The following is a 22,625-nucleotide window of genomic DNA, read 5'->3' on the forward strand; positions in this document are numbered from 1 at the left end:
CTACCCTCTGGTACCTGCCGGAGAGGAAGGACCGGAACCACCGCAATACAGTGTCTCCAATGCCCAACCCCTCCAGGCGGTCCAGGAGGATACCGTGGTCAACGGTATCAAAAGCCGCTGAGAGGTCGAGGAAAACAAGGAAGGAGCATTCACCCCTATCCAGAGCCCTCCTCATATCATCTACCAAGGCGACCAAGGCCGTTTCTGTCCCATGCCCAGGCCTGAAGCCTGACTGAAATGGATCTAGATAATCAGCTTCTTCCAAGTGTGCCTTCAACTGCATCGCCACCACCCGCTCAATCACCTTGCCCAAAAAAGGCAGATTCGAGACTGGGCGAAAGTTGTTCAGAACTTGGGGATCCAAGGAGGGCTTCTTTAAGAGCGGTCTTATTGCTGCCTCCTCGAGGACTGATGGCATCACTCCCTCCTCAAGGGAGGCATTCACCACCAAAGCTATAAAAGCTTTGGGAGTGGCCGCAATCCAGCACTATATAGCACAGCAGGGGGAGGTCTCAAGGGGGTCGTCCCTTCCTGGAGGGTTGAAGGAGCCCTATCAACAGTGGGGGTGCTGCTGCGGGGGGCTGCAAAGGGAGCAGGACTAGGCGAAAATTGCTACCACCAACCCACTTTCTGCCAGTGTGAGTGCTCTGAGTGGAATTTGGCTCAGTGATGCTCCCGCTGGCGGAGTAAGAACTCTGGGTCCAACCCGAGATGTGGAAAGTAATATGCAGACCTGGAGCTAAGTGGGGGAACTCAGCTGTCCACAGTGCTTTTAACCAGCTTAGGCTAGTGCGCCAGCTGCAGCCCTATCTGGAGATGGCGGGCCTTGCCTCACAGGTCTGTGCGCTCATGACAACCATTGCTACAACATGCTGTATGTGGGGCTGCCATTAAAGACAGTTCGGAATCTGCCACTGGTGTGGAATGTGACCATCCAAGTGCTGGTGGACACAAGGCGGTCAGTCATGTGATGCCGATACTGCACCAACTGCAATGATTGCTGGTTCATTTCTGAGCCCAGTTTAAAGTGCTGGTATAAACCTTTAAAGCCTTAAGAGTTGGGGCCAAGTGATCTGAAGAACTGCCTTCACCTGTACCACCTTACCCACACCAATTTGCCCGCACTCTGAGGTTATCGGCCAAGGCTTTCTTTTCTGTCTGCCTCTCAGAACAATCAGACTGGTGGGGCTTTTTTGGTGGTGGCACCACGCTTATAGCTCATGATTTATTTTAATGTTTCTATTTGGGTGGCTTGAGTCTTACTGTTTGATTTGTACAAGGTATTAAGGGTGCAATCCTATCGAGATAGACGTCAGCCTCCGAACTTGGAGGCTGAGGCCTATCCAATGCAGGTCGGGCGTAGCATGGAGGGGATCCTCTCCTCCATCCTCCAGCCGCCCTGCCTGTGCACCCACACAATCTCACACATCTAGCTGGGGCTTTGGAGGGGTGGGTGGGAACAGGGCTCGAGACCCCATAGGAAGCAACATAAAGGGGCTTCTGCAGTCCCCTCCCCTCCCCCAAGAACGCCCCCTTTTCACCCTCTCTGTACTCCATTTTACAAGCACAGAGAGGCAGCTGCAGTGGTTCTCCCCACACAGACTACGAGGGGGTGGGGGCAGGGAACGCGGTTTCTTGGCTCTGAGCACTGTCTACAAGCTTGGAACCAGTAAACCAAAAAATCCTATGGCCCTCTAGACAGCGTTTAGCAGCCATAAGATTGCTCTCGAAGTCATTAACTGGACTTTAATTGTGTATTATTGATGTATTCATTTTGTAAGCCACCTTGAGAGGGCTCTTTTGCCCTATTGAGGCCTGTAAGAATCCATAAATAAATGTCTGAAATGGCTGGGTTGAGTAAGGCAATTTCATTGCTCTCCAGTTCATTGTTGCTGATCATGGATTGATGGTGTGCTATTGTGCTTCTCTTTCATTGGTTTTACTCCCCTTTTGACATGCATTTTACAGAAGGTTTTAAGAACATGTGCTTGGGAGATGGTTCTGGTATTATTTATTTATACTACTTATAAACCTCTTGTAATCACCTGGGGAAAGCTGAGGGGACTCCAGTTACAGGTAGAAGGAAGTATAATGTGAGGGACTGACATGCCAGATGAGGAGAAGAACTACTAGACATCTTATGCCTATTGCCTCTTCTAGTTTCTGTGGTTGCCTTACTAGCTTGTCCTCTGGTCTGCTTGTGCTGTGGTTAAATGCCAGGTTGGTCAGTAAGAAGGTCTCCTTCATCCATTATTTAATTGTGAATGAGAAGGTTGATCTGGTATAACTGTATAACTGAGAAGTTGGGTTGGGAAGCTGAGGGTGGGGGGAGTTAGTCTCTCCCAGATATGCTGCTCTGGGTACTCAGTTCAGCACCAGAATCAATTAGGGGGTTGGGGAGGGGAAGTTACTGTGGTCTGTCAGAATTCCATCTCTCTCCTCAAGCCTTCCAGTACACTCATGTGCTAATACAGATTGGTTTTGGTTGTCTGGAACAGAGCAAGGATTCTCCTGGTGAATTCCACACACCACTGCCCATCAATCCCTGAGCCTTAGCTGACAGAGGTGGTCCTGGTCTTGGTGTTGAGGACCAACATAAAGGGGGTTCTGGGGGACCTCAACATCCATGACAAAGCAGCCATGTCCAGGGCACCTCAGGACTTCATGACCACCACAAAAACCGTGGGGTTGTTCCAGCATGTGACTGGCCCAACAGAGGTAGCAGCAGGTCACACTCCAGAGTCATTTTTTCTCTATTGGACAGGAGGATACTAAAGCAAGAAGGAGCAAACCAAACTGTACTGAATCTAATGGAATGCTACTGCAGACATGGCTTGCAGCCACAAAGAAAGAAAGAAAGAAAGAAAGAAAGAAAGAAAGAAAGAGAAAGAAAGAAAGAAAGAAAGAAAGAAAGAAAGAAAGAAAGACGTAGAATGGACACAGAGAACAGCATACACAAACACACAAAAGAAAGCACAGGAACATACTAAGGCAACAAAGGGCAAACCAAATTGTACTGATGTAACCCAACAGAGCACTGTTGTGGACATGGCCTAAAAGAAACAAAGAGAGCTTAGCTATTTTTGATAGCTTCATATCTCCACTGGTGAAAAAAAGTAAAACATGAATAAAATGGAATATACTGAACCAGTCAACAGATCTCACAATAAAAGTAAAACATGAAAACCCACTCATTTCCTATTTGTTTATTAAGAGAACAGTAAGTGAATTGAAAGAAGTATTTGGACATTCAAAATCTTGAAAACAGGATCATTTTTTAAAGTAATAAATGTTGAAGCAAATCATCTGATATATTTCTACAGGATGAAGATCAGCACAAGGTAATCACATTCACAACCAATCAACAGCTTAAACGATCATCGTGGGTTCCTTAAAGCTCAAGAGGCACTAGTCCTTGTGCACACTTCAGCAGGATATTTTTCTGAAAGAGAGATTGCCAGTAAATAAGTATGAGTTGTACTGTATTAGTACATATGAGGCCTGGATAAAACATAGCTGTGAATAAATCTGTCACATGTCACAGTGTGAACTCTGCATAGGTCACGTCTAGATTGGTCTAATCGTAGGAACCATATGCACTTATGCAATGTCAGTGTGTGAGACGTTTCACCCTACACTACCACTCCACACCCTGACACACACACAGTGGTTCATGTAGGTGAATGTGACTTTTCTTCTCAATGTTCATGTGCTAAGTGTAAAATTGCACACATCTTTCCAACCCCAGAAAAAACATTCATATCCTTATATCATAAGGACAGGACAACATGTGATCTTACAACATAGTGGATGTGATTCTATCACACAACTATATTACCTCAACCATGGTAAAGCCATGTGGCGGTGGTGTTTTTTCTAACACTGACCAAGTCCAGATCCAACCCATTGTTCTTGAGGTGGAGTGAGGAGATACAGAGGTTCTAACCATGGTTTTTGCTCTTTTGTAGTTTATTCACACATGTATGCCACCACTTTATGCTGAAGTCATGAAGTGATAAGCAGGCATGTGTCAATGAGCCCTCAGTGTTTGATGGTGGAACATTTGAAACGTGTTTCTGTGGTGTGAGGTGTTTGCTCTGTGATAGTTGCTCAGTCATACTGGTCCTTCCTTGGCGTGACGAATATGAATGGGCAAATTCACTCTTAGTTTGCCCCAACTCAGTAAATGCTCTTCACCCTCACCCAGCAAAAAGCACACTTACAAACACTTTGGCATTCTCCAGTTGGACTGATATTGGGAGTCCAAGTACACATTGCTTCAAGTCAGATGTAGCTTGCTTCATTCTGAGTGTGGTTGCAAAAGGCTCAATCCCCTTCATGAAGTCATCATATGAGCCAACGAGGAATTTGGTGAGAAGTTCAATGAGAATAGGGCAGGAATCAGCAGGAGTAACTGGAATGCAAATGTTTAGAATAGGGGGTCAGCATTTGCACATCCACATGCATAAAAGCCTTCACTAGAAACTCAGCCAGTGTTGGAACAACTTAGTCCATCCAGCCCCTGCCATGTGCCTTGCCTCCTGAATCGTGCCCTGTGATTGATGCTCTGTTTACTGACCTTCTGGACTGCCTAATGACCCTGCCTCTGGACTGTGTAATGTACCAGACTGATTTACTGTGTTTGAGCTCTTGCTTGTTACCTTGACTACTCCTGCTGCTGCCTGATCCTCACTGCCTACGTTCTTACCTCTGCCTGGATTTTGATCACTCCTGCCTTAGCCTAAGCCTCCTTGGTCTGAAACCTGTGTGCTTTACCATTTGCTTGCCAACTTGACTATTCTATTGCGTCGCTCCCTGTATTTGCTTACAAACAGCCAAGACTCAATCTAGAGCAGGGCAGTAGGTCAGTAAACAGAGCATCAATCACAGGGCACAGTTCAGGAGATAAGGTACATGGCAGAGGCTGGATGGACCAAGTTGTTCCAACACTGGCTGGGTTTCTGGTGTAGGCTCTTAAGCCCAAACCCAGCTGGACCCCACCCAGAGCTCAGCTGCAGCAATCAGAGCTGCTTTTCCAGAGCCTACTCCTGAGGAGTCCCTTTTTCCTAGGAAGACCTTTTCTGGATGCAAGCACCCCTTTCCACAGAATACCTACTAGCCTGTCATTTGAGGCGATGACGCTCTCAGGGATCAGGGGGTGACTCAGCCTCTGCCTCAGAGGCAGAGTCCTTTTCTCCTGAGAGGAATGGCCCTGCAACCATTTCCTCTGAGTGTTCAGGCTCCTGTGGGTCTGGTGGCAGTCCCTGGTCTGGGGTACCTTGGGCTTCTGGGGACTCTAGCTCCTCCTCTGAGGAGGAGTCCTCCAGTCGGGGCATGACATAGAATCATAGTATAGTAGGGTTGGAAGGGGCCTAAAAGGCCATCGAGTCCAACCCCCTGCTCAATGCAGGAATCCAGGTCAGAGCATCCCTGAATATGCAAACCAAAGAGATGAAGGTGGGATCCAAGTATAAAACCAATAATAAATAAAAACAATAGTAGAAACACACATTAAAAATAACATCCTGTATAAACAATTGAACATGACATACTTAAAAGGGGTTCAGTCTCCCAAATTAAAAGCTCTCCTAATTGATACATCACTTGAGACATTTTGTTCAATGGCCACCTTTCAGAAACAATGGCCATGCCATGATCCAACAAAGTTATGGACATTGATTGAAATAGGGAAATTAAGCATATGCTTAATTTTCTCCAGTTGAAATCAGTGGGAAATTGCAGGCAAGTATCAAATCTAATTTTGGCTGAATTGTGCCCAATATGATTCCCCTGTGATATCAGCCAAGGAATCAGATACTTCAACAGTCACTCAAGAACATAAGAAGATCCATGTTGCATCAGATCAAGGGTCCATTGAGTCCAGCATTCCATTCACACAGTGGCCAACCAGCTGCCCACGGGAAACCGACAAGGAGGACATGAGTGCAACAGCACCCTCTACTTGGGTTTCCCAACAACCAGCATACAATCAGTTTCATGAGATGATCCTGTGTTCTAGTATTATGAGAGAGGGGAAAATATACCTCCTATCCACTTTCTCCACGCCATGCATAATTTTGTACACCTCTATCACATCTAGGGATGTCTCAAGTGCTGGGTCTGGGAAGCCCAGAGGTCTCCCCTCAGTCTCCCCCTGTGGGCCCCGCTCACTGAGCCCCAGGGTTCAGAGAGTTGCTGGTGCCTGCCTCAAGCCTTCATGGGCTCCTTGCAAGGAAGGGAGAGAGCACAGTTGGTAGGTGACTCCTGCCCTCATGCCTGTCAAGCCTGCATGGTCTCCTTCTCTGGTTCTTCTTCCCTCCTTGCAAGCGGCAACAGGGACTCTGGCCGGCTCATGCAGCGGTCCAACTGCCTCCTTAAGCTGGTTTCTTGCTACTGATATATGTAGGTTCGCCTGGCACCTCCATGGTATTCCTTCCAGCACCAGTTGAAGACCTTTTTATTTTCCCAGGCATTTTAGCATTTTAGCTTCCTAGACTTTTAGCTTTGCTGTTTAAAATCTGTACTTTAAATCTCTGCATTGCTGCTAGGTTTTACTCTGGTTTTATTCTGGTTGTGTTGTTATATTGTGGTTTTAATGTTTTTATATTTTATATTGACTGGCTGGGGTATGCTGGGAGTTGTAGAACTTTTTTCTGTCTAAACATGCATAGAATTGCGTCCTTAGTGCTGGGCATGCCCTGGAGGATAACGACATCATTTAAAGGGCCCACAAACTTTCGTGAGTGAGCAATCTCAATAGGTGGATAAAAGCTCTGTGTGAAGAAGGCATTTATATCCAGAGATGCAAGATTTTGCAGGGCTCCCAACCTGGGACTAAGCTCCAACCTGTAAGTTTGTAAAGGGTTATATATCCCAGAAAGGGAAACCCTTTCTGGGATATATAGCCCCCTTTGTTTTGTGCTAGGTTTTGCTTCCACTGATGACGTATCAGTTTACATAACGATCTGAATGAATTTAAGAAATCAGTACATCAGTAAGTAGCACTTACCTTCTCCTTGCACAGATGCATAACTCACTTGTCTGCTTAACTTTTTACCTTGATGCTTTGCCACTTAGGCTGAGATGCTTTGTCACAGGGGCTCCTCGTGCTTGGTGAGCGAGGCAAGCGGAACTTACTTGAGCAGTGCTTTGGATCCGAACCATAACGTGTAGCCCAGCCTTCCGCAACCTGGTGCCCTCTAGCAGTGTTGGACTGAAAAATCCCAGAATTCCCAGCCAACATGGCCATAACTGGGTTGTGGAAGGCTGGTGTAGCTCATGAAATGACCTCTGTGCTATCTTCAGAAAGTTATTCCACACTGATTTGAGCAGCGTGGTACCTACAGTTTACAAATGTGAGGTGTTTAATAGAAAGGGTGTCTAGTACTATGCTGCCCACTTGTGGAACCCTTTTATATGGAGGAGTGTGCACTTCCCCAAATGGTCCGGTGAGTTCAGGAAGTATCATTTCTCTGAATAATGTGCTAAGCAACTCACCTGAATAGCAGCAAATCACCAGGGTGACTAGCAGAAGGCCAGTGGTCAGCTTCATGGTGGAGGTGGTTGTCTACTGCGTACCAGATGGCAACAGGCAATGGACTTTCTTTGGAAACCACGAACCAAACTTATATATGTGAGGCTGCTGGTTGTGTTCCACCCAATTGAGTCTATGCCAGTTTGCATAAATCCTTGAGAAATGTAATCCAAGCCATGTTTGCCCATGGAGTGGACCCCAAGAGGGGAACATGCAAATATGACTCGGTTCCTCTTTCCATGAGATTGGAGTGGTTCAAAGAATTTAGGCCCACTTGTTCCTGTTAAGCACAAACACAAGATAATGAGAAAAAATGTTGTTCATAAAAAGCAAATCATGTGTTTTCGGCTGAATTGATCCATACACTTCCCTTTTGCTGGCTGGTATCACAGAGACCTGGCTGGGTGAGACTGGGGGAGTAAATCTCTCCCAGTTTTGCTCACCTGGAGTCTTTTTGCTGCAGAAATACACAAATGTTCCCCTGTCCAACCTCCCACAATAAAACAGAAAGTTAATGCATAAGAAACCTGTAGATAGCAAAGAACTCCAATGTTAACATGAGTAAATATTATTGTTAAAATGCTTAATAATTGCTTTTTGCCCGAAAGGGCCTCCAAGGCAGTATGAAACCACAAAACTGTTTAATGAAACAGACCAAAACTATCTTTAAAACAAACAGGAAAGCAAATTAATCCCATCTTAAAACCCATCAAAAGCCAAAGGGAGCAGAATAGTTACTGCAGCCTGCCTAAAGTTAGGCAGTCATGGGGCCAATATGAGGGAATACTCTCTTAGGGGGAGAATTCCACAGTTGGGTTGTTGACACAGAAAATGTCCTGTCCGTGAACCAGCCAACCAAACCTCTCCTGTGGTGGGACATTCAAGAGGGCCTCTGAAGAAGATCGTAGGTACAGTCAGGTTGTTGGGCAGGAGGCCGTCTTCCAGATATCTGGGCCCCAAACCATTTAGGGCTTGACAGGTAAGAACCAGCACTTGAATTGGGCCTGGAAACAAATTGGAAGACTGTGCAATATGGATAAGACTGGAGTGACAGGGTCTACAAAGCACGTAGACAAAAGCAATCTGGCTGCCCACATTTTGCACCAGCTGCAGTTTCCAAACACCCTTCAAGGGCAGCCCCACATAGAGTACATTGGGAGATGGTTAACACATTGATCATTGTGGCCAGATCCACCTTTGCCGGGAAGGGGCACAACAACTGGCACAGCAGTCAAAGGCACTCCTGGCCACAGCACCCACCTAAACCTCCAGGAGTAACGCCAGCTCCAGAAGCTGCATCCCTGATCCCTTAGAGGAAGTGGAGCCCCCACTCGGAGCAGGCTGTACCCCGGTCTTGGAACAGGAATACCGAGTCTCATGGTGTATATCCACAATCTGGATATACACCATGATTACTGCAACAGCCACGGTGTGTGTGTGTGTGGGGGGGGGCTGCCCTTGAGGCTGGTCCAGAAACTGGAGCTAGTGCAGAATGCAGCAGCTTGGCTGTTGTCAGGAGCTGCCCCTTTTCAGCATGTAACTCCTTTCCTGAGGGAACTGCACTGGCTGCCTATCCGCTACCGGGCCAGGCTTAAGGTATTAGTACTAGTGTACAAAGCCCTAAACAACTTGGGACCGGGATACCTGAGAGAGTGCCTTCTTCCTTACCAACCTGCCTGGTCAATGAGGTCATTGGAGGGCTTGCTCCTGCTACTTCCACATGGACCTATGGCCCGGTTGGAGTCCACCAGAAAGAGAGCCTTCAGTGTGGTGGGCCCCTCCCTGTGGAACTCCCTGCCTTTGGAGGTCAGGCAGGCGCCAACGTTGTGCTGCTTTTGGCGCCTCCTGGAGACGCTGTTATTCTGAGAGGCTTTGCCTGAGTGACCAGCCGCAGTTTATTATGTTCAGAATCTGTTCTTTTAAAATGTTGGAGGGAGCAATCCTATGGCCGCTAGTCAGCGACTAGACGGGCATAGGATATCTGGTTGTCCAGGAACCAACCTCAGAGCCCGTGCTCCGAGGTTGGTTCCCGGAGAACCGCCCCCCCTGCGCTGCCTCGCAAGCAGTGCAGAACAACTCTGCACCCCATGTTCGGAAGAGGAGTGCACAGCAGCCAAAATGGGGCATTCCGGGGGGCGTTCTGGGGTGAGGGAGGCGGAAATGCCGGTACGATACATCCTACCTGTTGTCCGGCAGCCTCCTCCCCTACTCCGCCTTCCTGCAGCTAGACAGCCGCAGTTGGCTGTCTAGCTGCAAATGCAGGGCAGGAGAAGTGCGGAGGGAACGATCCCCTCTCTGCTTCTCCTGCCGTGCGTTGGATAGGTGGTTGCCTCTGAGTTCGGAGGCAGCCGCCTATCCCCATAGGATTGTGCCCTTAATTGTTTTAATTATGGGACTTTATTCTTTTATCTTGCTGTTCACCGCTCCGCAATTTTTTATGTGGAGTGGTATATAAATATTGTTAATAAATAAATAAATATGCTCAACACCTGTATGCCTGAGTCAAAGAAGAATTTTATTTATATATAGGCTTACAATCTCTAATTGAATAGAGGGAGAAAACAGAGCAAGGGATAGAAGGGAAGGCAGGAGTAAGCAGGGGGGGGGGATTTGTGACATCACATGCCATTACATTGTAGGCCAGGTTTGCACAACACGACAACACACCATGGGTAATCATCCATGGTGGGTTGTCCTGACATCCAAACTTGGCATGGTTTCCACATGGCGGCTTATTTTCTGACTTGGATTCCTGCATTGAGAAGGGGGTTGGACTCGATGGTCTTTTAGGCCCCTTCCAACCCTACTATTCTATGATTCTATGATACCACAAACAAGCCACCCTGAGAACATATGGCTTGTTGTTGGGTTGTTCAGAATGGCTTATTTTCAGGGTGGCTTGTTGTGTCGTCTGAACCCACCAGGGCAACTTTCATTGTGGGTTGTCAGGAAAGCATAAATAAATATGCTCAACACCTGTATGCCTGAATCAAAGAAGGACTTTATTTATATATAGGCTTGCAATCTCTAATTGAATAGAGGGGAAAAACAGAGCAAGGGGAGAGAGGAAGGCAGGAGTAAGCGGGGGGGGGGGTTGTCTGTGACATCACATGTCATTACATTGTCAGCCAGGTTGAGTCTATGCCAGTTTGCATAAATCCTTGAGAAATGTAATCCAGCCATGTTTGCCCATGAAGTGGACCCCAAGAGGGGAACATGAAAGTATAACTCTCTGTTCCTCTTTCCATGAGATTCGAGTGGATGAAAGAATTTAGGCCCACTTGTTCCTGTTAAGCACAAACACAAGATAACAAGAAAAAATGTTGTCCATGAAATGCAGATCATGTGTTCTCGGTTGAATTGATCCATACTGTGGGAACAAATCTCTCCCAGCTTTGCCCACCTGGATTCTCTGTGCTACCGCATGCAAGAACTGGGGGCCAGGGAGGCAGAACTGTGGTGGTCTATTGTGATTCTGTTCCTTGGACCATGTTACAGTTTTCCAGTTTTGAGTGTGTGTATCTGAAGGTGGGTGCTCAGGACAGAATTGGGATGCTTGAGGGTGGTGCTTGAGTCCTCCCAACTTGTTCTGGTGGGGGACCAACAGATATGCAAAGACCACCCAGGCGGGAGTGGCTCAGGACTTCATGGTCTCTATGGCAACCATTGGTCTGTCCCAAATTGTATCTGGCCCCGCTCATTCAGCTGCACACACCTTAAATCCATTTTTTTGTGTTGGGTGGTAGGATGGTGATCTTGGGGTGGAGGAACTCACTGTAGTTCTGTTGTCATGGAGAGATCACTACCTGGTGGCCTGTAGATTTACTGGGGCTCAAAGCCTCTGCAGGTGTGGGGGACTGATTAAGATGGGCTACTCCAGGAGGCTGATGGTCCAAGTGGTTTTCATATGTCTCTTGGGGACAGGGCCACCCAGAGGAATCTAGGGGCCTGAGGCAATGGAATTTTCGGGATGGGGAGGCCTGTCACACAAAAATTACAGTCATTTTGAAAAATATATATAATTGAAATACCATAAATCCAATAAACCACATATACAATAAATTCAACATATATACAACATATTGAATGAAAAAAAAAACTAATGTGCCTGGTCATCTGGTCAGGAAAACTAAAAACTAAACCAAAAATACATATAAATACCTACATAATTAAAAAGTAACTATCAGAATATTTTTACCTAAGAACTAATTATTATTACGTTTAACCTTTCTTCAACAGTGTCAGGGTGGACACTGAGCCCATAGAATCCCAGAGTAGTTCTGATTCTGAGGAAGAGCAGTTGCTCCTGGGAGAGGAACGTGCTCCTCTTTCCCAGGGCCCGCAGCTGACGGAGATTCCTCCCACCAGCATTCCTAGATTAGAAAGCAGTCCAGGGAGTGATCGCGCACGGGAAGCAGTCTTGGTGGACGCGCGACGCCGACGCAGTGAGCGGCACCAAATGGAGGGCACAGAAAGGAGGCATAGTGCCCGGTTGGCGCGCAGACAACGGCTGTGCCCCGAGGATCCAAGGGAAAAGGGGAGGGACTCTCCCTAGTCCTTAAATTCAGGGGTCTGCCAGTAATTCCCTTTCAAATGGGGACCAGCTGTTCCAACTTAGGGCATAGGTACTGTGCTGCTCAGATCTAGTTGCTACCTGTAGAGTTGTTAAGTTGTAAAAGAAGAATAAAGCTTTGAAAAGAATCCCTTTGTCTGTGTCTGGACTTGGCTACTGGATTAGACTGAGAGAGCCCTCCAAGGAGCCCTTGACAGCTTGGTCCCCGTTCCTCTTTTTTTTCTCTCTCGCCTCTCTCTCTCCCTTCTCCGATTGCCTTATGGAGGGTGCCGGGGACCCAGCGTTGCAAGCTCTGGCGCAAGAGAACCAGATACTCCGTGATCAGATGGCTCAACTGACGGCTGCCATGCAGAATCTACAGGCAGCGTTTCAATCCCCCCCACCTCCGATTCCCCCACGCCGCAAGTGCCCGGTGGCATTGCCAGATAAGTTTTCTGGTGAGAAAGGACTTTTTCAGATTTTCAGGGCCCAATCAGAGCTGTACATGCATCTTAGACCTGAGGATTTCCAGACGGAACAGGTTCGTGTGGGTTTCATCATTAACCTACTGTCAGGCATGGCAGCTAAATGGGCTTTGGGGCTCCTACTCGCTAATGACCCCCTGCTCGGGGACTATCAAGGTTTCATGACAGCCATGGCACGTTTTTTCGGTGACCCCCTGCGCACGCAGACGGCTTCTCGGGAGATTCGCCGCCTCCAGCAGGGCAACAACTCAGTTTCCAGCTACGCGACAACCTTTTGCTTGCTGATGCAGGATTTACAATGGAATGATGCCGCGCTAGTGGCTCAGTTTTTGGATGGTTTGAATGACGAGATCTTAGATGAGTTGGCATGCACGTCCAGCCCGCCTACTTTGGAGGAGCTCATCCAGACCTGCCTTCAGATAGATAGTTGGCTGGAGGGGCGCTGGCAGACCCGGCGGGGTGCCGGGGACAGGGATTTCTGTCCTCCCATTCCCCCACATTTCCTGCCTCCTTCCCCACCCCCCGCTCCGGTGCTGGAGGTGGAGGAGACCCCGATGCAGCTGGGGGCTACCTGAGCCTCACTGCCGCCAGAGGAACTTCAGTGCCGGCGAGCTGAGCACCGATGTTTTTGATGTGGAAACCTGGGGCATTTCGCCAAGACCTGCCGAGTTAAATCCACGGCTCCATTGACTCCTCCTCCTCTCCTTCCCCCTCCTCCTCCTCCTCATCCCCAGGCTTGACTAGACTGCCCCCCAAGCTTGTTGGGGGCCTCCAGTGTGGGGGTCAGCTCCCCACCGGGTGGGTGCCTTCCCCAACCCCCCCGTACCCTCCCATCTGCGGTTGCATGTTCACCTCCGCTCCTCACAGCGGGGTGGGGTGGAGGCCCTAGCTTTAGTGGACTCGGGGGCTACGACTAGTTTCATGGATGAGACCTTCGCCCTCTTCCACAGAATTCCTACCCTGCCCCTTCCTGCCCCCTTCGTAGTGCAGACCATTGATGGGCGTCCTCTCTCTTCGGGCGAGGTGACCCGTATTACAGTTCCGCTCACTCTGCGCACCCAGTCCCACGTTGAGCAGATTCAATTTCACTTAGCCAAGGTTCCCTTATACCCAATCGTGCTGGGTTTTTCCTGGCTCTCTAAGTACAACCCTCAGATTTCTTGGGGGCTTCGGCAAGTGGAGTTTGCATCTCCCTACTGCCGGGAGCATTGCCTCATGGAGGAGGCGCCAGTCCCGGCCCAGGCATTAACCCTTCCCCCCCCTCCTTCTCTGCTTCTGGCAGTCCTTCAGCTACCGTCATCCTCCCAGAGAACTATGCAGTTTTTCGGAATGTATTTGACAAGAAGGAGGCTGACCGGCTTCCCCCCCAAGGCCTGGCGGCAGCTGCGGTGCCTCATTCTTGGGAGGAGCTCCTTCTCTCTGCACAGGCTCAGGATGCTTTTGTTCGCACAAAGGTGGAGGAATTGGGGCTAGCCTCTGCCCCCCCCACTCTACCCCCTTTTCTTTGCGAGGTGGCCTGCTTTACCATTCCGACCGGGTCTATGTGCCTTCTAAACCCCTCCGCGAGAGGGTCCTCCATCAGTGCCACGACTCCCCCACAGCGGGGCATTTTGGTGTCGCCAAGACCCTGCATGGAGTGACGAGGGATTTTTGGTGGCCTCGTGTGTGTCAGGACGTCAAGTCCTATGTCGCCTCCTGCCCAACCTACCAGTGGGCGAAGGCCCCCTCAGGCAAGCCCACAGGCTTGCTTCACCCCCTGCCTACCTCCTCAGGACCTTGGAAACTGCTCTCCCTTGACTTCATCACTGACTAGCCTCCCTCACACGGTAAGACCACTATTCTGGTGGTGGTGGATTTGTTTTCTAAGATGGCCCATTTCATCCCCTGCTCGGGGTTGCCCACAGCCAGGGAGACGGCGGAGCTGTTCGTGACGCATGTTTTCCGCCTCCACAGATGGCCCGAGGGCCTCATTTCCGATAGGGGGGCCCAATTCACTGCCCATTTCTGGAGGGAGCTACTGGCGTTGCTCCATGTGACGCTCCGTCTTTCCTCCGCCCACCATCCACAGACAGACGGTCAGACCGAGCGCACCAATGCAACTCTGGAGCAGTATTTGCGCTTTTATGTCTATTACCAGCAAGATGACTGGTTTTCCTTGCTGCCTCTCGCAGAATTTGCTTATAACAATGCCTGCCATGCTTCCACCCGCCAAACTCCATTTTTTGCCAATTTTGGTTACCACCCCAAGGCCTTCCCGTCCACCCTAGCTCCCTCTTCAGTGCCAGCGGCCCAGGACTTTTTAGCGGAGTTGCGAGCGGTACACCACCTCTTACGGGACTCCCTCGAGCAAGCCAAGACAGCCTACAAGGCCTCTGCAGACCGGCGGCGCCAGCCGGGTCCGTCTCTGCAACCGGGGGACTGGGTTTGGTTGTCCACCCAATACCTCCCCTCTCACTCGCCCGCAAGGAAGCTCGCGCCTTGCCGCACGGGGCCTTTCCAGGTTACGGCCCAGATTAACCCTGTTGCTTTTCGCCTGGCTCTCCCCCCCTCCATGAAGATTCATCCTGTTTTTCACCGGTCCTTGCTGTCCCCCCTGGTTTCTGGTGACCCTCATCGCTTAGTCGGCTCCCCGCCACCGCCAGTGCTGGTGGAGGGGGAGGAGGAGTTTGAGATCGTGGAGATTCTGGACTCCCGCCTTTCTCGTGGCTGCTTGCAATATCTGGTGGACTGGAAGGGGTACGGGCCTGATGAGCGATCCTGGGAACCCGCAGAAAATGTGCATGCTCCGTTGCTGCTGAGGCGCTTCCACCAGCTGTACCCCCACAAGCCCGGGGCCCCAGGGGAGGAGCATGAGGGGGGGCCTCATGGGAGCGGGGATGATGTCAGGGTGGACACTGAGCCCATAGAATCCCAGAGTAGTTCTGATTCTGAGGAAGAGCAGTTGCTCCTGGGAGAGGAGCGCGCTCCTCTTTCCCAGGGCCTGCAGCTGACGGAGATTCCTCCCACCAGCATTCCTAGATTAGAAAGCAGTCCAGGGAGTGATTGAGCGCGGGAAGCAGTCTTGGTGGACGCGCGACGCCGACGCAGTGAGCGGCGCCAAATGGAGGGCACAGAAAGGAGGCGTAGTGCCCGGTTGGCGCGCAGACAACGGCTGCGCCCCGAGGATCCAAGGGAAAAGGGGAGGGACTCTCCCTAGTCCTTAAGTTCAGGGGTCTGCCAGTAATTCCCTTTCAAATGGGGACCAACTGTTCCAACTTAGGGCATAGGTACTGTGCTGCTCAGATCTAGTTGCTACCTGTAGAGTTGTTAAGTTGTAAAAGAAGAATAAAGCTTTGAAAAGAATCCCTTTATCTGTGTCTGGACTTGGCTACTGGATTAGACTGAGAGAGCCCTCCAAGGAGCCCTTGACAAACAGGTAATTAAAAATATTTCAGACCTAATGTTAAAGTGGGGTGGGAGAGCAGCATCCCCTCTGTTCTTGGGCCGAGTATGTTCATGTTTAAATATAAGTTGTTTATCTCTTACAAACTGACAAGTTTTAAGGACATTTTGGTGAAAAAAAATGTTTTAAATGTCCTATTTTGATTTAGTTAAAATTTAAGATTCCATATCAGGTGCATCCTGAGTAACTTGGTGACAAAGTTTTATGGGGCACTCCGACCTTACTGTAGAACGCTGTCATTGTTACAGGAGCAAACAGGACGGTGTCGGCACGTCAGGGAGATGGGTCTCATTCGCTACCCAGGCAATCACAATAAATCGGGTTTGGGGGGCCCTTTACACATTTTTTTTACTTTCACTTTTTATTTTGTAAGTTAAGAACTGGAAATAAAAGGTGGGGCCCTTACATACAAATGAGCAAAAGTGACTGGGGATGGCCAATGCACCTCAAGCTCGAGGTGGATAAGGAGCCCCTACCGGTCCAGAGCGGCCCAGGCCCCAAGGCTCTCAGTCTGCCATAGGTATGTTTTCAGAATCAATGCCGGATCAGATTCAGATGCGGTGCTAACATGAAACGGAAACGGAAACAAAAAAATCAAATAAAGCCTTTTTAACAATATTTAACAGCAACATTTCCTAAAATAAAATTATAGGATATCCCCCCCCCCCGCCTCCATACTGCTATACTAATCCACCACTAACAATGAGTAGGTAAACGTAATTTTCCTTTGTGTTTTTCTTTTGTTTTTAATAGTTACAAGATGGTACTTACTTGTTCATGGACCTGAGCACGCTCCGGGAGAGAGCGCAGGACAGGAAGGCCTGGCGTGCTATGGTCCATGGGGTCATGAAGAGTCGGACACGACTGAACGACTGAACAACAACTTACTTGTTCATTGTTTTATCCTCAATAGGCTCAATCCATGAATACTTTTTTAAACAGATTAATATTGACTGAAACTGAACGCATAACAGATGGTTGTATACAGTGAAAATTGGAACCTGAACTGTGTACATAGATGGAATTAGGGAGATTTGAGGAAAAAAACAAAAACCCAGGGACTTCTTTGAGTTCTAGGAAAATCGATGAAAGGGTAGTTATAGAGTGTCTGGCTTCAAGGAACATAATCACATGCTAAAGTGGAAATTTTTACCTTTAACAAAATGATTTTTTTTTAAATCCTCAGGGTTTTTTTTAGTTTTTTAAAAAATGCTCTCCTTGTCTCGCTTCATGTGAATGGCTCGCATTTTATTTTTTTTGAAAAAGCTTGCCAGCCCCGCAGCCTCCCCGCTGTGCAGGGGCCTGGGGCAAACAAACTGCCCCATTGGCTTCCCCTTCTGGGCAGGCCTGCTTGGGGATTTTCCTGTCATGGTGGCAGCCAATTCTGTCAAAGCTCTGCTTGACATCTGGAATGAAGAAATGGCCCAGGTGTTATTGTTGTGTTTTAATTGTGTTTTAATGTATTTGTTTTATTATGCTTTTTATCAAGTTTTCTTTTCGATAGTAAGCCACCTTGAGTGCCATTTTTCTTGGTAGAAAGGTGGGGAACTAAATCAATCAGTCAATCAGTCAGTAAAATCACTCACATCCATGCTGATTTGGATGCCATATTTGATGGATGTCTGGGGGATGTAATTTTGGCCTCTGCTTGTTCACTTATAATTTATACCTTTCAATTGCCCAGGGCCGATTGCATGGAGCACGTGATTCCCTTGTTACAACCACTTCACTGGCTATTGGTCTGTTTCCAGGCACAGTTCAAAGTGCTGCTTATGACCTGCGAAGCCCTCCATGGCTTGGGACTGGGCTACCTCAAAGACCACCTTCTCCCCTATGAGCCTGCCCAGGTTTTCCAGGGTGCCCTTCTCTCAGTCCCGCCACCCTCAGAGGCACATTTGGGTGGGGATGCAAGAAAGAGCTGTCTTTGGGGCTTCTCCCAGGCTCTGGAACTCCCTGTCACGGGAGGGTAGAGTGGCTCCCTCTCTGGTGTCCTTCTGCCAGCCTTTTTTAACCAGGCAAGCCTTTGGCATGTAAGCTGGTCTTTTGCCGAAGCAGGTTTTATGGGGTTGGGTGCTGTTTTTATTTCTTTTAGTGCTGTGTTTTGAATTGTGTTTTAATCTATTTAAATTAGGTTAATGTAAACAGAGCACACACCTTGTTTTAAAGCAAAATGGCCCTCCCGGAAGCCCTAGGGGAGTGCCCCCAGAACAGCCTGTTCTAAAGGGGAAATTTGGAGGTGTCAAATGCGATGGTGTGGTGGCAGTTTCAGGCTTGGTGGGTGTGTGGCCATGGTGGGTCCCAGGGTGGGGGGAATTGGCCCCTGGATGGCTGGAAGTTGCCCACCCTGGCTTTAAGGCTTCCACTTTTTAGGAAGGGGAGGAATCTGAGATAAGGCTTCTGGACTGACCCATAAAGCCTGGGTTCAGAGCTTGTTGGAGCACGGGGCTCACTAGGAGTGCTCCTAGGTGCAACCTTGCTGCACTGAGCCCAGAGGCTCCTGCTTTAGCCCAGAATATGACACAAAGGGGTGGAAGGGTGGGGATGTTGCATGATCAGAGAGAAAATAAGCCACCATGGCTTTCCTCCCCATGCATGCCAGTTATGCGCCACCTAATTAACATAATCACCCTTGCTGGGCACAGCTTGTCATGATGCCCGAATCCAGTGGGGGGTGGCTGGCTGGGCTGATTTACAAATCTCCCAGCAACCCTAGAACAAGCCCTGGATTTCGGGGTGGTTTGCAAAGCCTCACCGGGTGCTGGCATCACAACAACCCATGCCCAGAAAGGGTAATTATGCTAATAAGCCACGGTGGCTTATTTTCCTTCAGTGATTATGTGAGTGAGTAGGCGAGTTTGCACGTCACACTAAGCCACCTTGATAATAAGCCACTATGGGTTGGTTGTTCGCTTGTTAACCCGACAGACAATTAGGTGCTTTGTGGCTTTCCATGGCTTGTTTTCCCCCTTGGTCCTCCCATTAGCGCCCAGCATGTAACCCAGGTGCCTTTGCAGCAGAACTCCTAATTTCCTCTGTCCCTACATCAGCACCCTTTCTGCAATTGGTCCACTGGTAACTCACTGGTAACTCAGCTGGTAACTGAGGGAACACTCCCTGCATGAGATCACCAAATGGACTTAGTTTTCTGTGTCATTATGAACGCAGTAAGGCATTCACAAACGGTTTTAAAAAACACGTGTGTGTGCGTGTGTTGCCCAACTGTGCAGGAACTCAAGACTGCCTGTCAACTATTTAGACCAGTGTACTGATATCTCCCTCTTTTCAATATCCTTGTCACTCTCATCCTCCGCTTCAGCACTTGCCTTGCTAACAAACAGCTTTTTTTCCTTAAAGGCTGCTTACCTACTACCGATGACACCCACCCAAAAAGCTCCTTCTCCTGCAGCCACTAGCTGCTTTTCTCTCCCCCCACTCCCTGCTTGTCACTTCCCTCCACTGATCTCCATTGTCAGCTGTGAAATATATATATGAGTTACAGAACAGTGATGGGATCAGTAAAGATATGCAAATTTCAAGGCAGACAAGTGAAGGGGATCAGTAAATATATGAACATTGCATGGGAGACTAATGAAGCAGAGGGGGAAATTACACAAATTTCATTACAGTGTCATTTGGATATGCGCACTTGCACAAGACCATTTTTTAAAGGTTGGGAATGAATTCAGGCCACTCTCTGGTGTCCTTTCTTCTCGATTTTTAGGAGCACAGGGTGGAGGACACTGAGAAGGGATGAGGGAGGATGGTGGTGGCACTAGCGAGAATACAAGGAGTGGCAGGGATTTTCGCCGCTCTTGCTGGGTGGTTCTCTAGCCTTTCCTGACAACCCACAATGAAGTTGCCCTGGTGGGTTCAGACGACACAACAAGCCACCCTGAAAATAAGCCATTCTGAACAACCCAACAACAAGCCATATGTTCTCAGGGTGGCTTGTTTGTGGAATCATAGAATCATAGAATAGTAGGGTTGGAAGGGGCCTACAAGACCATCGAGTCCAACCCCCTGCTCAATGCAGGAATCCAAGTCAGAAAATAAGCCGCCATGTGGAAACCATGCCAAGTTTGGATGTCAGGACAACCCACCATGGATGATTACCCATGGTGTGTTGTCGTGTTGTGCAAACCTGGCCTACAATGTAATGGCATGTGATGTCACAAATTCCCCCCCCCCCTGCTTACTCCTGCCTTCCCTTCTATCCCTTGCTCTGTTTTCTCCCTCTATTCAATTAGAGATTGTAAGCCTATATATAAATAAAATTCTTCTTTGACTCAGGCATACAGGTGTTGAGCATATTTATTTATTTATTAACAATATTTATATACCACTCCACATAAAAAATTGCGGAGCGGTGAACAGCAAGATAAAAGAATAAAGTCCCATAATTAAAACAATTAAGGGCACAATCCTATGGGGATAGGCGGCTGCCTCCGAACTCAGAGGCAACCACCTATCCAACGCACGGCAGGAGAAGCAGAGAGGGGATCGTTCCCTCCGCACTTCTCCTGCCCTGCATTTGCAGCTAGACAGCCAACTGCGGCTGTCTAGCTGCAGGAAGGCGGAGTAGGGGAGGAGGCTGCCGGACAACAGGTAGGATGTATCGTACCGGCATTTCCGCCTCCCCCACCCCAGAACGCCCCCCGGAATGCCCCGTTTTGGCTGCTGTGCACTCCTCTTCCGAACATGGGGTGCAGAGCTGTTCTGCACTGCTTGCGAGGCAGCGCAGAGGGGGCGGTTCTCCGGGAACCAACCTCGGAGCACGGGCTCTGAGGTTGGTTCCTGGACAACCAGATATCCTATGCCCGTCTAGTCGCTGACTAGCGGCCATAGGATTGCTCCCTCCAACATTTTAAAAGAACAGATTCTGAACATAATAAACTGCGGCTGGTCACTCAGGCAAAGCCTCTCAGAATAACAGCGTCTCCAGGAGGCGCCAAAAGCAGTACAACGTTGGCACCTGCCTGACCTCCAAAGGCAGGGAGTTCCACAGGGAGGGGGCCACCACACTGAAGGCTCTCTTCCTGGTGGACTCCAACCGGGCCATAGTTCCATGTGGAAGTAGCAGGAGCAAGCCCTCCAATGACCTCATTGACCAGGCAGGTTGGTAAGGAAGAAGGCACTCTCTCAGGTATCCCGGTCCCAAGTTGTTTAGGGCTTTGTACACTAGTACTAATACCTTAAGCCTGGCCCGGTAGCGGATAGGCAGCCAGTGCAGTTCCCTCAGGAAAGGAGTTACATGCTGAAAAGGGGCAGCTCCTGACAACAGCCAAGCTGCTGCATTCTGCACTAGCTCCAGTTTCTGGACCAGCCTCAAGGGCAGCCCCCCCACACACACACACACACCGTGGCTGTTGCAGTAATCATGGTGTATATCCAGATTGTGGATATACACCATGAGACTCGGTATTCCTGTTCCAAGACCGGGGTACAGCCTGCTCCGAGTGGGGGCTCCACTTCCTCTAAGGGATCAGGGATGCAGCTTCTGGAGCTGGCGTTACTCCTGGAGGTTTAGGTGGGTGCTGTGGCCAGGAGTGCCTTTGACTGCTGTGCCAGTTGTTGTGCCCCTTCCCGGCAAAGGTGGATCTGGCCACAATGATCAATGTGTTAACCATCTCCCAATGTACTCTATGTGGGGCTGCCCTTGAAGGGTGTTTGGAAACTGCAGCTGGTGCAAAATGTGGGCAGCCAGATTGCTTTTGTCTACGTGCTTTGTAGACCCTGTCACTCCAGTCTTATCCATATTGCACAGTCTTCCAATTTGTTTCCAGGCCCAATTCAAGTGCTGGTTCTTACCTGTCAAGCCCTAAATGGTTTGGGGCCCAGATATCTGGAAGACGGCCTCCTGCCCAACAACCTGACTGTACCTACGATCTTCTTCAAAGGCCCTCTTGAATGTCCCACCATAGGAGAGGTTTGGTTGGCTGGTTCACGGGACAGGACATTTTCTGTGTCAACAACCCAACTGTGGAATTCTCCCCCTAAGAGAGAATTCCCTCATATTGGCCCCATGATTGCCTAGCTTTAGGCAGGCTGCAATAACTATTCTGTTCCCTTTGGCTTTTGATGGGTTTTAAGACGGGATTAATTTGCTTTCCTGATTGTTTTAAAGATAGTTTTGGTCTGTTTCATTAAACAGTTTTGTGGTTTCATATTGCCTTGGAGGCCCTTTTGGGCAAAAAGCAATTATTAAGCATTTTAACAATAATATTTACTCATGTTAACATTGGAGTTCTTTGCTATCTACAGGTTTCTTATGCATTAACTTTCTGTTTTATTGTGGGAGGTTGGACAGGGGAACATTTGTGTATTTCTGCAGCAAAAAGACTCCAGGTGAGCAAAACTGGGAGAGATTTACTCCCCCAGTCTCACCCAGCCAGGTCTCTGTGATACCAGCCAGCAAAAGGGAAGTGTATGGATCAATTCAGCCGAAAACACATGATTTGCTTTTTATGAACAACATTTTTTCTCATTATCTTGTGTTTGTGCTTAACAGGAACAAGTGGGCCTAAATTCTTTGAACCACTCCAATCTCATGGAAAGAGGAACCGAGTCATATTTGCATGTTCCCCTCTTGGGGTCCACTCCATGGGCAAACAT

At 48.8% G+C, this 22,625-nt stretch overlaps 1 protein-coding gene across 15 annotated transcripts in view; it reads right to left on the reverse strand.

The window, feature by feature from the left end:
• The window catches only part of LOC146357909 (secretoglobin family 1D member 2-like), a 48,275-nt gene that overhangs the window by 20,425 nt on the left and 5,225 nt on the right, over positions 1-22,625 (reverse strand). For 2 of the 15 annotated variants that reach the window (XR_014792330.1, XR_014792332.1), the window contains 5 exons: positions 16,490-16,576; positions 10,655-10,821; positions 7,498-7,814; positions 4,224-4,414; positions 3,185-3,442 (listed from right to left, as the gene is read on the reverse strand). The exons of 1 other annotated variant lie outside the window; for it this stretch is intronic. The gene's annotated coding sequence lies outside the window, so the exon portion shown is untranslated. Of the gene's footprint in view, positions 1-3,181; positions 3,443-4,223; positions 4,415-7,497; positions 7,815-10,654; positions 10,822-11,340; positions 11,515-16,419; positions 16,577-22,625 lie in introns of those variants that run through there. 12 more of the 15 variants (XR_014792329.1, XR_014792336.1, XR_014792334.1 and 9 more) reach the window with 8 other exon arrangements.

Source organism: Heloderma suspectum, chromosome 1 (assembly GCF_057233095.1).
Source record: "Heloderma suspectum isolate Gila_16-S chromosome 1, 16-S_ref, whole genome shotgun sequence".
Taxonomy (NCBI): Eukaryota; Metazoa; Chordata; class Lepidosauria; order Squamata; family Helodermatidae; genus Heloderma; species Heloderma suspectum.